The sequence below is a fragment of the Panthera tigris genome, chromosome A2 (assembly GCF_018350195.1).
Source record: "Panthera tigris isolate Pti1 chromosome A2, P.tigris_Pti1_mat1.1, whole genome shotgun sequence".
NCBI lineage: Eukaryota > Metazoa > Chordata > Mammalia > Carnivora > Felidae > Panthera > Panthera tigris.
The window spans coordinates 124,551,434-124,568,140 of record NC_056661.1 but is presented as its reverse complement, the minus strand read 5'-3'; the positions used below and the strand labels follow the sequence as shown (position 1 = coordinate 124,568,140).

Below are 16,707 nucleotides of genomic sequence, written 5' to 3'. Positions count from 1 at the left end.
TTCTGTGTCTTCCCTCTCTCTCTGCCCCTCCCTCACTCACACTCGGTCTCTCGAAAATGAATGAATGTTAAAAAAAAAAAAAAAAGATAAAATCCACCATGAGTTCAAACAAATACTTTCCATTTAAATTCAGGGTGATACGGCTTTAGTTAACTTCTTTGACCTTACACCTGTATCTTTTCCCTCATGCTGAGAATCCGGTTCTCACTAACGAGGGAAACTATAGACTGTTCTGTCATTACTCATGTGCTTTATCTCACAGTGTGTGGATACACAGCGATCTCCCAATACACATATCACATACCTCCAACAACATGGCACCTAAAAATAGCTAAAATTCTTGTTGTGGTTCTTTGTGTCCTTAGTGTAGATTCTACTCGGGTGTTTGTTTTTAGCTTAGTTTCTTTTCCGTATTTTACTACTAGAGTATTTGAAGTCACTTGGAATCATTCCTCTATGTAGTTATGCTTACTACCCAATGATACACATTTAGGTTCGTTTGTTTTATTGTATTTTCTGGGTTTTTTTTAATTAAAAATGTAATTTTCTTACACGATTACTTAGTAAATGATTTACGTAGTTTCAAGACAGATCTACAGAATGTGGCTTATTCAGAGGTGTCAAGATTCTATCCTATCCTTTCCACCCTATTTCCTTCTACTATAAGTAACCATTAAAAAAAAAAAAGCACTGTTTTTTGTGTTTTTTACTATAAGAAGATACATATTTATATTTTTTCCTCTTTTTCTTTTTTGTTTAAAGTTTATATATTTATTTTGAGAGAGAGAGAGAAAGGGAAGGGCAGAGAGAGAGGGAGAGACAGAATCCCAAGCAGGCTCTGCCCTGTCAGTGCAGAACCTGACCCAGGGCTTGACCTCAGGAACCGTGAGATCATGACCTGAGCCGAAATTAAGAGTCAGACGCTTAACTGACTAAGCCACCCAGGTGCCCTGACTTCCTTCTTTTCTTAAATATTAACATACTCTACACATTTTCTACCTCTATACTATGTGAGTATAAAATATATATGTGATATACATATTAATACATTGGAGTTCAGTTCAGTTGTATTGCTTTGTTATATTTAAATAGATAAATAAGGTTTTTATGTGAATAATCTTTTACTATGTGGTCTATTTTATTAGCAACCTTTCTTTTTTATAATTTTTTGATAACTATGAAGGTTTGTACTCTTATTTTTGTCTTCCTGTACACTAATATTTTTAAAAAATTCCTAGTCTCCCCTTTCTAATTTTCTCTAGGTCCCCTACTGTAAGCAGTATTGAAATTAACTAGTAACTTATTTTTTCCCCTCATTTTCTCTATTTTTAAGCATTGGAAGTAATATTCCTTTAATCTCAGTTAATAAATAATTAAAACCTTATTCTACTTAGCATCTTCCCTCCCCATTCTCCTCCCATTCTTGAGAATTATACTTGATTTACCTTGTCAGAGTATATATTCATTACACAATGTATTCTTTTTTATTTACTTATTAAAGATTTTTAAAATTTATTTTTATTTTTAAAATTTTTTAAAGTTTATTTATTTTTGAGAGAGAGAGAGAACGAGCAGGGGAGGAGCAGAAAGCGAAGGAGACACAGAATCTGAAGTAGGCTCTAGGCCCTGAGCTGTCAGCACAGAGCCCAGTGCAGGGCTTGCACTCACAAACCATGAGATCATGACCTGGGCTGAAGTTAGATGCTTAACCGACTGAGCCACCCAGTCACCCCTGTATTCTTTTTTATGGCTTAACCTTAGTCTTCAAGTAAATATAGATTTAATGCCCACTGATACATTTTATATCAGTGTTTCCCAGTCATTTTGATTGTCTGAAGCTCTTTTTTCCCACTAGATTCCTCTAGAAAGGCTCGTGGGGCCAATATTCCTTGTCTTTTGCATGCACATTACAGTGTGTGGCCTTTATTTGTGAAAGTCGGTTTGATTTGGTAGGTAATCCTTGCCTCACATTTCTTTCCTGTCATATCTTAATTATGCTGTTATTGTCTCCTGATATAAAATGTCACTTTCACAGTCTCATGGCCATCTAATATTCCTGTCCATTTAAATGACTTAGTCTTTTTTTCTGGAATGACCAAAAGATTTCCTTCTTTTTCCTTTGTTGTTAATTGTCCTTGATCAAAAGACAGAGGGGCATCCCTACTTCCCAGAAGAGGGTTATCTGGACTTGTGTCCCTGTTTCCTTCACTCATAGATGTTGTTAAGGAACAGAAAGAAGGTGGTATCAGTCCTTTGAAACTTTACTCATTTGCTCCTCTTGTACTTCATGCTTCCTTATCGGGAGTAGTCGTTGGTGTATAATCCAAGACTCTCCCTACACTGAATTCTTGTAAGCTTCCCGGTGGAATCATTTTTGAATTAAAAGCAATGCTGATAACTGTAGAGTCGGAGAGGTGGCAATCCGCGGGTGAAGTGAAATGTGAGGACTGTGTCTACATCCTGGGTCCCCTCCAGACAGCTGGCACTCACACCGTTTTGACGGACTCAGTGGTAGAGCGGAATGGATGTCATGCTCCGTACTCTTTCCAGATGTCCGATAGTAGAAGTATTTCTTTAAAAATCCTCTGCTGCCTTTGAATTTTGGATGTAATAGTTATCTTTTTCTTGAGGATTGGTCTAAAGCAAGACTAATGCAGTATACTTTTGTGCAATTAGTTCGTGTTTCCTCTCTGTCTTCACTTTCCCCTACTTAGGATATCTGCTGGTATGTGGGCTTTCTTCTAAGCATTTGGGCTAGCTTTGGAAAAAAGAAAACTGTGACAGTCAGGGCTCCTGCAGTCAGGCATTTTGGAAGTGGTTACTTCAGCCTAATAGCTGTTACCCAGATAGCCAACAACGTAAGTTCTCATATCACTCTCATATCCTGTCTTTAGAGAACACCAACAGAATAGATTTAGGCAAAGGAGAGAAATATGTATATTGGGAGAACGGGACTATACTAGCTAAGAAAATAAATAGATTAAACTTCAGCTGAGTTGAATAGAGAATTGGTTATGGCTCATAAAGTTTGCTAATTCCCTTAATCTTTCACGAGTACAACTATCCCTGAGTCTTATGGACACTCTTAAAAGGCACACTCCAGAGTGTCTGTAATGAAGTAAAACTGAAACAGAATTTTAATGAAGCCTGCTAAAACAAAACAAATCCAAAAAACCCTCCTTGGATATTGACGGCAACGGCATATCAAGATACTTGCAAATAAACATGCTAAAAATAGTAAATGGCAAAAGCTAATAACAATAGTCTCTGCCCTTTGGATCTGTCCCTGCTCCCAGCGACCTTCACTGTTCCCCTGGGGCCCACTTTCGGTCACAGGAGCCACAGAGCAGGCCAGGGCTTCTGCAGTAGGGGAGGACAGAGGACCTCTGTATCACCTCTGCATAGAGGGACAGGCCCCAGGAATATGACGTTGCTCAGAATGAAGAGACAGAAATCAAAGAGTTAAAAATTGAATTTTATCTCTGAGACTGTTGAACAACATATGATACTCCAATCTTCTATAAATGAAAATGACTTTATTTTTAATTATTGGTATATAGTTCATTCTTTCTTAAACACAGAATAAAACATGAGAAAAATATTTTAAATTGTATTCATACCTGTGTGCCATGACATTTTGCAGTTGAACTTCCAAAAAAAACCACCTTAAACCTAGCTTTCTAGGGAGTATGTATTTTGGGGCTGGAATGATTTGGGGAGCCATCCAATTAATCTGTCATTACACCAACGAAGCGACGAGGGCCCAGAGCCTGCAAGTGATTTGCTCAGGTCACACAGTTAGTTAGTAGAAGATCTGGGGTTAGAACCCAGGGTTCTTTACAACTAATGGACTTTTTCAAAATGGCTGTTTTTAATTTTTCCTTTTTACATATTTAAGGATTCATAAATTGTTAGAGCCATATGAATCTTAGAGATCATCTAATCCAGCCTCCTCGTTCCCTACGACCCCCTCATTTTGTAGAAGGAATCAAAGCCCAGATACAGAGGAATCTGATCACACAGCTTCATAGGAAAGAAACAGTTATATGATTTCACTCATATGTGGAATTTAAGAAACACAACAGATGATCTTAGGGGAAGGGAAGGAAAAAGAAGATAAAAACCGGGAGGCAAACTATAAGAGACTCTTAAATACGGAAAACAAACTGAGGGTTGCTGGGAAGTGGGTGGGGGGATGGGCTAAATTTGTGATGGGCATTAAGGAGAGCTCTTGTTGGGATGAGCACTGGGTGTTATACATAAGTGATGAATCACTGGGTTCTATTCCTGAAGCCAAGACTACACTTGTATGTTAACTAACTTGAATTTAAGACAAACAAAAAAGTCATCTCCAATGAGGAGACTTAGTAGAAGAGCCTGAATGCATAAAAGGAAAGCGATTTTCTTTGGTGACTGGATTAAAGTCTGCTTTCAAATAAAATCTCTTAGTTGAATAAAGTAAAATAATCTGTTGACAACAATCTCAAAAAGGAAGGGATGGGGGTGCCTGGGTGGCTCAGTCGGTTGAGCGTCTGACTTCAGCTCAGGTCATGATCTCACAGCTTGTGAGTTCGAGCCCCGCATCAGGCTCTGTGCTGACAGCTCAGAGCCTGGAGCCTGCTTCAGATTCTGTGTCTCCCTCTCTCTCTGCCCCTAACCCACTCACATTCTGTCTCTGTCTCTCTCAAAAATAAATAAACATTAAAAAATTTTAAAAAAAAGGGATGGCTTTTAACAGAATTAATTTTTTTCAATTTCTAGTTACCACAGAATTCCTCTAACTATCAAGCGGTGTTTCTGTCCTTAAAACGTTAACTCATTTATCCACAGTTTCTAAGAGAAAGCATTTCTTTTATAAAGCAGTGTTAAACCCGTGACTCAGGTAGTTAGAGTCGCAGAGTTATTCACAATTGGCATTTAGCTGTGAATTGTCCTCGTTTTTTACCTGCTTGTGATTTTGTATCTGTGTATGAAGGATATTTGTTCCCTGCCTCACAATTTACTAATGTTTATTTAGAGGCTGAGTGATCTGTACTTTGCTTGAGACCTTTCTTCTAGTTGTCACAGCCGTAAGACTTAGAAACTAAGCATAATAGTTTTGGGGGTTTTTTCATTGGTCCAGTTTACTTACTTAAGTTGCTAATGATGATATAAAAACAGAAATGCATATTACCACTGAAAAGAAAAACCAGTAGGATTAAGTGAAATAAATAATCATAAACTGGAGTCTAAAAGCTTTTTAAAAAATTAAAGTTATTTTGTTTTTCCAAAATGGATTGTATTATACATTTCAGTTTTCAAATTAAAATTAACGATTTATAATACATCTTAAATTATATTATGTAAAGTTCTCATTTATTAAGTACTTTGTGGAAGCTACAGATATTGATGATAGATTGTCTTCCAGTAATTTATAACATTATCTGCATAAATCTTTGGGAAAATCTTTGTGACAAGGACTTATTTACAAAGGCTCAGGAAGACGATATAAGCTTGAACAAATTGAGGAGCAAGAACAACTTTAAATATTTTATTTCTTAGAGATTGGAATTGATTTTAGTGGACTTGACATTTTCTCCCTAAACATAATTTTTTTCCAGGTGTGTATTTAGGAGAGAAAGTTAGAATATAAATTGAAATAATATTTAATTTTCTCCCTGACATGTATAGTGTAGGATGGCTTCAATGAAGCATGGCAAGTTATAGCTACTGGAAGTCCTAACTTCATCTAAAATGATTATGACTCTGTAACCAGCTTTAGGAACACACAATCTTGATACCCAATAATAACAACAAGAATTTATTTTTATCTGTAAACATTTATTGAATTCTTATTATATCCTAGGTACCAATGTAAGTTCTCTATGTGTATTAAATCATTGAATCTTAATAATAACCTTAAGAGCTAGACCATATTAATATTCTCATTTTACAGATGAGGAAACTGAGGTGTGGAGAAGTGAAGTAATTTGCCCACAAGCACACAGCTAGCAAGTGGCAGAGCTAGGATTCAAGCTAAGCAGGTTCCCACCAAGCATACTTGTAACCACCACATTAGGGCAGTGGTTCTCTAGGTATGGTCTCTGGGTCAGCAGCCATAGCCATCTTCTCAGTGTGTCCTCACATGACTGAAAAGCAGAAAGCCACAGAAAGCCCCACCTCCTAATTCCGTCAAATTGGGAGTTAAGATGTCAACAGGTGAATTTTCGGGGGGACACAGACATTCAGTTCATAATACACACTAAAATTTGAGAACCACTGCCTAGATTAAGTATTATTCTCTCTTTGTTCAAGGGCCAGCGGTGCAGTAGTAGAGATAGTCATGCACGCACATGATTATGATCAATCTAGAAAGTATAGTAAAAGAAGAATATATTAAGTATAGTGGTGGTGCAAAGGAGAATGTGAGGGAAAAAGGAAGGTTTTGCTTTTTGAACCTTGAGAAATTTGCACTCTAGTTTCAGAGGTAGATGATGGGTAGTCAGTTCCAATACTCATAGAGTGCTTTGGTTTTGCTTGTTTGGGGTTTGAACAAACAGTGACTTCAAACAGGTCCAAACATTTTGGCAGGATATCAACATCATCATTGTAGCTACCCTTTATCTTGCCCACCTTCTGGCTATGATAGTGCCTCTCACATGTATATTATTCTTGGGATTGATGGTTACATTATAGTCAAAAGGGATCTTTTAGAGATACCTAAAGTGATAATGTATTTCTCTTACCTAGAAAAATAATTTAATGTTAGATTTTTAGAAAGGCCGGTAATGATACTTCAGTAAAGGTACCCATTTTATTTATCTACTAGATCCAAAGGAAGCCTACTAAAGTTACAGTCTCTTTCTTTAGGCTATAAGAGAACTGAGCATTACAAGACACTCGTAGCTTGTGATATCTAAATCACTTAACCCATTAGGTGAGTCATCCCTTATTTTTCAGGGTACAGTATTTTAGAAGTCCTTGCAATAGGGCTTCTAGGCCTAAACAGGTTCTTTGCACTTTTCATTCTGCTAGAAACAGGGATTAGATATAAAGAATGGGGGCTGTCTACTCTTTGTAACATCTTCGAAGAGATGGCCCTGATATTGCACCACTGTTTTCAATCACTTAAAAGGCAATAATTCAATTATGGCACCCTTTATATAAGACCTGCTATTGCTTTCATTCACTTCCAGGCCTGACACAAGTAAATCACTTCGATAAAATCCTTTTTTCTTCTCCCTCCTAGAGATGAAAATAAGTAATGATACTAGTGATCTACCAAGGACAAAGTGAATATAATGTTCTTCTTATAGAAAAGCAAGGTGTTTTATAAGGCAGTGACTCATTATGTTATTTGGGAAATGATTTATCAGGTTGTGTATGTGAAAGATGTTTAAGTGATTTTATGCAAGGATATTTTTAGAGAAACAAATACTGCATTTTGTTTTTGAATTTAAATGCTTGGATAGAACAGCTTATATGCATAGGATGGGGAGAGGAATATACCTCAGAGATATACCATCCATAATGGACCTATTGATGGCCATTCCTTTTAACTACACAAAGAGAAAATGTTTTCTAGGGTATTTGAAGCAAGTTCCTTGGTGAAAATAACCACCTATGTTCATTTTAAATATTAACTGTATGACACATGGCTCAGACTAAAAGGACATCAGCTTGAATGTATGTTATAGTTTTAATTTTAAGGATTGCTAAGCTTACTTGACTATTTTCTTAATGGCCCAGGTTACCCCAAAAGACAGTAACTCTCTAATATTGTAGTAAAATAAGTCCTCGAGTAAGTGACATCTGCTGTTAAGGTTGTGGGGGTCCAACGTTACCAGAGTGTGGACATATAAAAGTTAAAATATGTGACAGTTGGGAAATTGGTTAATTAGGGTCCCTGTCCTGCCAAATTATCCTTTTCTATTAACTTCTGCATTTAATATATTTACTGGTGCCTCTTAGTACATGATAAACTATTTTCATTTCAACAAGTCTAACTCAGAGGATTAAACAGGTCTGTACAAGAGATTTTTAAAAATAGGTTACACTTTTAAACAAGCGATATGGACTCACTTAAGCTTAACATTTTACCTTTTATGATAGGTATAATTTTATAGAAGAACTTCAGATAGGGGCGCCGGGGTGGCTCAGTGGGTTAAGCATCCGACATCTGCTCAGGTCATGATCTCACGGTTTGTGGGTTTGAGCTCCACGTCGGGCTGTGTGCTGACAGCTCAGAGCCTGAAACCTGTTTCAGATTCTGTGTCTTCCTCTCTCTCTGTTCCTCCCCTGGTTGCACTCTGTCTCTCAAAAATAAATAAAACATTAATTTTTTTTTTTAAATACTGCAAATAACACTCTAGTCAAGTTCTCTGCTGACTTTAATGTTCTGTCAACAAGAAGAATCCTCTAATTTGGATCTCATTGCTCTGAATTAAGATGATTCAGATGGGTAGATAAATTGGAGAAAAATATAACCTAAGAAAATAAAATATTTTACCTGCTTTAGGTATACTTTTATAGGTTACTATGTACCTCCTATGTGCCAGACACCGTTTTGGCCGGTGCAAATACCTTATCATATTTAATCCCCATAGTTACCATTCTTAGCACTAGTCCCTGCTTTATTCTTCCATAGCACTATTATCATTATCTAATGTGCTTCATATTTTTCTTAATGTCTCTCTCTCTCTCTCCTCTTGAGCCTCCTTCCCTGTTAGGGATTTTTATGTTTGCTTACTGCTATAGAATAGTGCCTTGTTCATAATAAGTACTCGATAAATATTTTTTGGCTGGATTAGTGGCCCTGTAAGGCTAGTATTCTTCTCAATTTACAGATGAAGAGAGGTTAAGGAAGTAACAAAACTAGAATGTAAAAATAGTTCTAGGTGGTCCACCTACTCATCTCTCCATTCATCCATTTGATAAATGATTTTAAAGCCCATGACATTTCCAATATACTACTCTCTACCTTCAGTGCATTTACTATATTAAAAAATCAGCATGTTAATGACAATTTTTATCAATTCATTATAGTAAATCTACCAAGTATTGATGTTAGTTCAGCAGTTCTTTTTGTTCATTGGCAGGGTAGTATTTTCATATTTTTATAATTTCTATTAATTTTGAGTAAACAATACATATGCCCAAAGTTCAAATGGTACAGAGGAGTATATGGCAAAAAGCATCCATCACATACCACTCTTCTGTTCCTGAACTTGTGTGCCCATTGGAGTCACTTGGGGAGCTTTGACAATTACTGTAGTCTGGGTCCCACCCCAAGAGATTGTGGTTTACTTAGTCTGTGTGTGTGGCCTGGGATTTGGAATTTTCAGAAGATCCCCTGGGGGGACTTTGCTTCAGGTAAAGTAGCAAGTATACTCTCTTGCCTTAAATAAGAAACACATGAAATATATGAAACATTTTTTATGACATTGGACATTAGGCAACAAAAGACAGTAATCCCCAAGGGATGGGAATTAAATGAGGTAAGCCCTCTGATGGCACCAGCTTTATAGTCTAAGAGAGTATCTAGGTCATGGCACAAGGATGGAGAATACAGGCAGAGCTTGGCAGATTTCCTGAGGTTAGCAGTAGGAGCTTAGAGTCTGATAAGACTAAAACATTGAGAATCCACAGGATAGATTATAGGATAGGAGAACTGCAGAGATCTTCAGGGGATCCCTTAGGATCCCTCTTGAGTGTTCAGCTGAGATCTGATTAGCATATGCATCTGAGGAAACTACCAGAGGCTGGGAGTAGAAAATCTGAAAAGGCACTGTTGGTGGGAATGCAAACTAGTGCAGCCACTCTGGAAAACAGTGTAGGGGTTCATCAAAAAAAATTAAAAAATAGAACTACCCTACAACTCAGCAATAGCACTACTAGGAATTTACCCAAGGGATACAGGAGTGCTGATTCATAGGGGCACATGTACCCCAATGTTTATAGCAGCACTATCAACAATAAATAGCCAGCACTATAAATAGCCAATTTATAAAAGAGCCTAAATGTCCATCAACTGATGAATGGATAAAGAAGATGTGGTTTATATATACAATAGAATACTACCTGGAAATGAGAAAGAATGAAATCATGCCATTTGCGGCAACATGGATGGAACTGGAGTAGTATTATGCTGAGTGAAATAAGTCAGTCAGAGAGGACAGATATTATATGTTTTCATTCATATGTGAATCTTGAGAAACTTAACAGAAGACCATGAGAGAAGGGAAGAGGAAAAAAATAGTTACAGAGAGGGAGGGAGGGAGGCAAACCACAGGAGATTCTTAAATACAGAGAGAGAACAAACTGAGGGTGAACGGGGTGGGGGTGGGGGGATAGGGAAAATGGGTGATGGGCATTGAGGAGGGCACTTGTTGGGATGAGCACTGGGTGTTGTATGTAAGCCAATTTGACAATAAATTATATTAAAAAGAAGAAAGAAAATACTTGAAAAGATTAGAGGAAACACTGCCTAGTATTTATACAAGGGTGGGAATAGCATCTAACGGGTGGACTAGAAAACCTTGTGATTTGCAGGGCATTTGATAGAATTCTCAGAAAGGTTTTGCGTCAGTAGTGAGGAAAATTTAATCCTAGACTAAACAGTGTTCCAGTCTTCCCTCAGATATCTTGAAAGCAAGACCCAAAAGGATCAAATTATTTCCGAGTAACTTAATTATATTCCAGAACAAAACTCAGTAATATTTATAGAAATACAAAAACACCCAGCACCCAACAAGATAAAATTCATAGTCTGGCATCCAATAAAAAATTATCATAAATGCAAAGAAATATGCAAGGAAAATATGACCAATAATGTGGTTATAAATTTATCAGTTGAAAATAAAACTGACACAAATATTATAATTACTAGACAAAGACATTAAAACAATTATTATAACTATTTTATATATTCAAAAAACCAAATACAGACATGGAAGGTGTCCAAGAGATTCAAATCAAAACTCTAAAGATGAAAACTACAATGTATCTAATGTATAAAATGTATTAATCCCACTGGATGGGATTAATGACAGAGTAGACATTGCAGATGAAAAGACTGGTAAATTTGAAGACACAGCAATAGAAACAATCCAAAATTAAACGTAGAGAACAAAGAGAAACTTTTAAAAATGAAGTGCATTTTCTAATATATGCATAATTGGAGTCCCTGAAAGGTAGATGGGAGTTGAGGGATAGGAGAAGAATTATGTTTAAGAAATAATAACCAGAATGTTTCCAAGTTTAATGAGAATTTAATGACAACTGGAAACACCATCCAAAGAAGCCCAACAAACTCAATCTCAAAAACTTGAAGAAATAACATGAGGGAGGGCACATCATAATCACATTGCTCAGAAGTGTGATGAAGAGATAAAAATTGAAAGCAAGCCAGGGAATTAAAGACATATTACATTAAAGACATATTACATTAAACATAAGGTGAGAGTAGATTTCTTGTCAGACAACAAAGTAAATGAGACGGTAGAGCACCATTTTTGACGTATGTGTCAACCTAGAATTTTACACTCTGCAAAAATAACTTAAAAAAAAAAAGAATAAAATGAAGACATTTTTCAGGTATACAAAACCTGAAAGAATTCACCATCATCAAACTGTACTACAGACATGTTAAAAGAAGTTCTTCAGGTAAAAGGAAGATTAGGTGTCAATCTGGATCAATACAGAGAAATGAAGAGCAGTGGGAATGGTAGCTATAAGGATAAGTAGATCAATTTTTCCCATATTATTTACATCTCTTAAAAAATAACTGTTTAAATTAACCATAATAATATAATGTAGGATTTATGTAAAAGTAAAAGGTTTGACAAGAATGGCACAAAAGATGGAGAAATGGAAATATATTATTGTAAGTCTTACAGTGTACTTCAAGTTGCCTAGAAGGTTGTAGTAAAAAATATTTACTATAAGTACTAAATCAACCACTAAAATAACAAAAGTAAGTTATAGCTAATAAACCAACAAAGGAGATGAAATGAAATAATAAGAAACAACCTAAAAGAAGGCAAAAAAAAAAAAAAAAGGAAAAGGTAAATAGCATATGAGAAGGTAGGATGCAAATAGGTGATAAAGATGATAGACTTCAACCTAAACATATTTATAATCACATTAAATATAAATGCACTAAATACCTCAATTAAAAGGGAGAGATTATCAGTTTGGATTAAAAAGCAAAATCCAAATATATGCTGCCATATAAAAAATGTGCTTTATATATAAAGACACAAGTTGAAAGTAAAGCAATGGAAAGAATATACCTATATTAACACCAATCAAAAGAAAACTGGAGTGACTACATCAGTATCACAGATTTCAGAGCAAAGAATTTACCGTGGATAAATTAGATCATTTCATACTGATGTAGGCATACCACATTTTATTGCATGTCACTTTATTGTGATTTGTGAATACTGCATTTTTTGCAAGTTGAAGATTCAAGACTTCAGTGGAGGAAGTAATTGCTAATGTGGTGGAAATAGCAAGAGGACTAGATTTAGAAGTGGAGCCTGAGGATATGACTGAATTGCTGCAATCTCATGATAAAACTTTAACAGATGAGAGGTGCTTCTTATGAATGATCAGAGAAAGTGGTTTCTTGAAATGGAATTTACTTCTGCTGAAGATGCTGTGAATATTGTTAAAATGACAACAAAGGATTCAGAATATTATAAACTTAGTTGATAGAGCATCAGTAAGGGTTTGAGAGTATTGATTCCAATTTTGAAATAAATTCCACCATGGGTAAAATGCTATCAAATAGCATCACATGCTACAGAGAAATCATTTGTGAAAGGAGGAGTCAATCTATGTGGCAAACTTCACTGTTGCCTTATTTTAAGAAATTGTCATAATCATGCCAACCTTTAGCAACCACCACCCTGAAAAGCAAAAAGATTGGCTTGCTGAAAGCTCAGATGATGGTTAGCATTTTTAAAAAATGAAATATTTTTTAGTTAAGGTATATATATTATTTTCTTTAGACATAATGCTATTGCACACTTGATAGACTACAGTGTAGTGTAAACATAACTTTTATATGCACTAGGAAACCAAAAAATTCATTTGACTTTATTGCAGTATTTGCCTTATTGTGGGTGTTCTGGAACTGAGTCTACAGTATCTCTGAGGTACGCCTGTAAAGGTTTTAATTCATGGGAAAAACATGCAATCCTACATATTTATGTGCCTAGGAGATCTTCAAAGTGTTGTACATGAAGTAAAACTGATAGAATCGTAAGGAGAAATAGAATAATACACAATTATAGTTGTAGATTTCACTGTCCCTCTTTCAAAAACTGGTAGAATGAGTAGACAGAAAATGAGTAAAGATACAGAAGATTTGAGCAATTTTGTTAACCACCTTCACCCAAGTGACATTTATAAAATGCTCCATTCTCTATCAGCAGAATATACTTTCTTTTCAAGTGCACACAGAGCATTTACTAAGATAGGCCATACTCTGTGCCACAAAAAGAGGGTCCCGATAAATTTAAAGGCATTCAAGTCACCATACAAAGTATGTTCTCTGACCACAATGGAATTTTATTAGAAAGCAATAGCAGAAAGATAACTAGAAGATTCCCAAACATTTAGAAACTAAATAACATATGTCTAACCCAAGGATCATGGGAGATACCAAAAAGGAAATTAGAAAATATCTTGAGCTGGGCCTCCTGGGTGGCTCAGTTGGTTAAGTGTTTGAGTTGGGCTCAGGTCATGATCTCGCACCTTGGGAGTTTGAGCTGCACGTTGTGCATGCTCTGTGCTGACAGCTTAGAGCCTAGAGCCTGCTTCAAATTCTGTGTCTCCCTCTCTCTCTCTCTCTCTCTCTCTCTGCCTGCCCTCCCCACATCCCTACTCAGGCTTTCTCTCTCACTCTCTAAAATAAATAAACATATTTTAAAAATTAAAAAAAAAAAAAGAAAATGTCTTGAAATGAATGAAAATGAAAATACAGCCCACAAAACCTTGTAGGATGCTGCTAAAACAGGAAATTTATAGGCTACATTCCCACTTTAGAAGTGAACAAAGGTCTCAAATCAATGACTTCAGCTTCCATCTCAAGGAACTAGGGAAAGAAGAGCAAATTGAACCCAAAGTAAGTGGAAGACAGGAAATAATAAATATCAGAGTAGAAATAAGTGAAATAGAAAACAGGAAAACAATAGAGAAAATCAGTGAGACCAAAAGCAAAGAAGATTAATAAAACTGATGATCCTGGAGCCAAAGTGATTAGGAAACAAAGGGAGAAAACACAAATTACCATTGTCAGGAATAAGAGGAGTAACATCACTACAGATTCTACAGATACCAGAAGGAGGGATAAAAAAGCAATATTATGAACACTTATAAGTTCAATAATTTAGATGAGATGGACAAATTCTTTGAAGACAAAAACTACCAAAACTCATTCAAGAAGAAACAGATAATCTGATGGTTTTGAATTTGTAACTAAAAATATTTCTGCAAAGAAAAAAAGAGATGTGAAAGCATATGTCCTTTTTAAAAAAAAGTACACATGAATATGGGTAGCAGCTTCATATGTAACGGTCAGTGATTGGAAACAAGGCAAATATAGATCAAAAGGTGAATAGGTAAACTATAGTATACACTATGGCTTGGAAAACAGAATGCTACTCAGAATAAGAATGAACCATTGATATATGCTCCAAAATGACAAATCTCAAAGTAATTATGTTGAGTGGAAAGAAGCCAGATAAAAAAAGAAACATGAGATATGATTTCATTTTATATGATTTTAGAAAATGCAAACTAATCTGTAGGGACAGAAGTCATATTAGTGGTTTCCTTGGCGAAACTTGTTGGGATGGGGACCAGGGAGCATGAGGGGCATGAGGAAACTTGTAGGTGTTAGGTAGTTTATCTTACTTGTAGTTGTGGTATCATGGTCACATCAGCCCGAAGTGGTCAAGTTGTACACTTTAAATATGTGCTACTTGTTGTATATTAGTTATACCTCAATGTAATTTTTCTTTTTTAAGAGCTCCACGTGTCTCAAATGGATCTGTGACAAGTTTGAAAATCAAGACAAAGTTGGGAATCATTGCTCCAGTCCCTCAGGTCCCTGGTTCCACCCTACAGAGACAACCTATTCTAGGCAGTTTCCTGTTCTGAAACTGGATCATTCTGGAAATATTATTTCCATATATTATGTATATATAGGCATATGCAAACATATATATTCCCTGTTTTAAATTCACAAATGGTGGGGCGCCTGGGTGGCTCAGTCAATGAAGCATCCAACTCTTAATTTAGGCTCAGGTCATGATCTCATGGTTCATGGGTTTGAGCCCCACATTGGGGTCCATGCTGGCAGTGTGGAGCCTGCTTGGGATTCTCTCTCACTCTCTTTGTCCCTCCCCTGCTCATGCATGCTCTCTCTCACTGATTCTCTCTCAAAATAAATAAATAAACTTAAAAAAAATTAAATTCACAAATGGTAGCATACTTTATACATTTTTTCTGTAGTTAACTTTTTCACTTACTATATCTTGGAGTTCATTCCATTGCAATAAATATGGAATGGTTTCACTTTTTAAAATATCTGTATGTGAATCTATTGGGTATAGATCCCAGTCATTGTGACTGCCTGAGGTTGGTACTATATGCTTATTTTAAAACTTTTTGGAAACAAAGATGTAACTGGATACTTGCTAGAATTAACTTTTCTTTTAGGCTTGCTTTTAAATCCTCATTTGCAAGCTACATAATCTGACAAAACGCTTTCATGAAACTCTGAGTATAGAAGTTTTTTAGAAGGCCAAATTCACTATAAGTCAATATTTTTTTTAGCAGTCAAGTCTGTATATCTATGTGAAATGTTGACAAGTACTACATTTTGAAAGTTATTATGACATTCTATTTGCTTTCCTTGTCCCCTCAATGTGAAATTTGGTGTTTGATTTGTTCTTAATTCAACACAATTTCTTCAATTTTCTAATTCTTCTTTTGTCCTTTGATGGTTAATGCAGTGTTGGTCTTTAGGCTACAGCTATTCTGGAGTTGTATACTGTGTAAGCTACCTGTTATGAACTTCCATTTCCGGCGAAAAATTCTTTGGCTAAATTCTTTTTTTATTTAAAATTTTTTTTAATGTTTATTTATTTTTGAGAGAGAGAGAGAGAGACAGAGCATGAGCAGGGGAGGGGCAAAGAGAGAAGGAGACCTAGAGTCTGAAGCAGGCTCCAGGCTCTGAGCTGTTAGCACAGAGCCCAACATGACACTCGAACTCATGAACTGCTAGATCATGACCTGAGCTGAAGTCAATGCTCAACCGACTGAGCCACCCAGGAGCCCCTCTTTGGCTAAATTCTTGCTGACTTTTTTTTTTTTTAACAGCAGCAAGTGCAGCAAGTCAAATGGGTCAATACCAAAATAATTCTTGCTTTTAAAATTAATTGCATTCTTTAGTTGATAGACTATGTTTCAACAGGAAGACTACTTTCAAAGTCAATGGACCAATTTACTTGGGGGCCTCAATTTCCTAATGGCCATTCTATGTGTCCTTCACAGGTTTTCTATAATTTTCCATCTTAAAGAAACAGGAATCTCAAATAGTCCATTATCCAAACTACCCATATTGTCATATAATCTGTGTATTTACTGGATTTATTAGTGAGTATTGAGTCTTTTCGTGACTAGTGATATTCTGAACTTCTGGCCAGCATTTCA

At 35.9% G+C, this 16,707-nt stretch overlaps 1 protein-coding gene across 1 annotated transcript in view; it reads left to right on the top strand.

The window, feature by feature from the left end:
- Nucleotides 1-16,707, top strand: part of TBX20 (T-box transcription factor 20) — a 55,963-nt gene that overhangs the window by 36,698 nt on the left and 2,558 nt on the right. The gene's annotated exons all lie outside the window — the stretch shown is intronic.